This window comes from Otolemur garnettii, unplaced genomic scaffold, assembly GCF_000181295.1.
Source record: "Otolemur garnettii isolate 467f Iridium unplaced genomic scaffold, OtoGar3 scaffold00191, whole genome shotgun sequence".
NCBI classification, from domain to species: Eukaryota; Metazoa; Chordata; class Mammalia; order Primates; family Galagidae; genus Otolemur; species Otolemur garnettii.
In genome coordinates, this window is record NW_003852586.1 from 2217975 (window position 1) to 2219829 (window position 1855).

Consider the following 1855-nt stretch of genomic DNA (forward strand, 5'->3'; position numbering starts at 1 on the left):
GTTTTGTCTTTCTCCTTTTTCCTTTGCAGTAGGTAGGAGGTGTGCAGGGGGACCTGGGGGGCTTTATTCAGCCCATTCCAAAGAGAGTTCCCCCTCTACACAGCAGCCTGGGAGCCTCTGCACCCCTGACAACCTCCTCCCTGTTCCCTGGGTACATCCAGGCTTTGTGCCTGTGCTCTGCTGTGTGGAGGGAAGGGCTGGAGGTTCTGGGTTTTCCTCTGGGAACACTTTATTTAAGGACATTCTATCTTACTGGCGGCTCCATGGCCCCAGCCACTTGCACCTCCTCTCTGTTGTATACATTCAATCAACACTCTTTTGTACCAATAAACAAAATCTAAATAAATAAATAAATAGTCAGCCCTAATGCAAGTTTAGTTGGAAATCCAGGGGCAAAATGATAAAGAGAACAAGATCATAATGTTTCTTCACTGGACAAAAAGGTACATCCAACAAGATTAAAATGTTCTACATACAGAAGAACCTCCCCAGCTGACCACCTCCCTGCACTGACCACCTCCTTAAATTGACCTCATTTTCACAGACTGGACATGCACCACACTTCATGTCAGCACAGTAGCCCTCACTCCTTATGGTGACCACGTCCATATGCTGACAGTTTCTGTCTGTCCCTTGGGTGGTCACTTACAGGGGTTCTACTGTATTTGTCACTTAAGTACCTTGAGTTACATGAACAAAAGTCAAAGCATAATGAAGGCACACTTTAACTTTAAGTGGGAATATCTCCGACATAGAGTGTGGTTTAAACTGATATCTTTTTTTACGCTTTCATACTGTTACAAAATTTCTGACATTGATCTTGTGTTATTGTCATAAATATATCACAAAATGAGATCAGTAATGAATCTGTAAAGACAGGTTGTGTTTATTCTGTACCCAATGAGTGAAGAACATTTCAGGGGCAGGGAACCAGTGAGACAAAACATTGAACTCAGGTTATATGGATGTGAGTTCAGGTACCTGGTTTGTACAAACATTTTGGTGCCTCATGTGTTATGTGGAATAGTAACACAGTAACTCTCCTATTAAGACTGATGTCCTTAGGTTAAAACTATATTTTTAAAATTAGGAATATTTGGGGGAAACAACAGTTTTATCAAGAACATTTACACCAATGATTTATATATGAAAGTTGATTTATTATGTTGAAGGAATGGATGTTACTTCACAGAGAAGAAAAAACAATATATGAATTTAATATGAAAGGAATAACATCAAAAATAAGTATATGATTTTGATGTAATATCCAGGAAATACTTGACTCTACATTTCTTTGGAGATTTCTTTGGTCTTTCTTGCTTATTTTAGGGAATTGTGGTGTTGCTATTGTTTGTTTTTCTGTGCTGAGAGAATCCACTGATTAATTTGGAAATATTCCTGTACAAAATGCATTTGAATTAAATGGCTCACACAGGAAACCACAAGTCATAATTTTATAATTCTCAATCAACTCCAAGCACACGTGCACCAGGATGTCCACACAGTCAGCATGGACAGCTCAGGACAGAGATGGGACCATGACAGGAGGGTCTAGGTGTCCCATGGGGGGCAGATGCTCTGTGTGGGACATGGTGAAGGGTTAGGACTGTCCATCCTGGCCAGTTGTAAGTAGCACATCAATTTAACAGTGTAAGGTCATGATAAGAATGCCTCCTGCCTAAATAATTTCCAAATAAATATGGTCATTCAAATCTGCTACTATATGCCCTGATTCCATATTACCAGTGGGGCACCTGGGCTATTGCACTGAAGTTCCAAACCACAATCTCATCATCCCAGATATCAGTGTGTCTTAATGTACCACATTTAAGTAAGTGTGTGTGTGTGTGTGTGT

At 40.3% G+C, this 1855-nt stretch overlaps 1 protein-coding gene across 2 annotated transcripts in view; it reads left to right on the top strand.

Annotated features, from left to right (window-relative positions):
* Positions 1-1855, top strand: part of LOC111721727 (UDP-glucuronosyltransferase 2B31-like) — a 15796-nt gene that overhangs the window by 5690 nt on the left and 8251 nt on the right. The gene's annotated exons all lie outside the window — the stretch shown is intronic.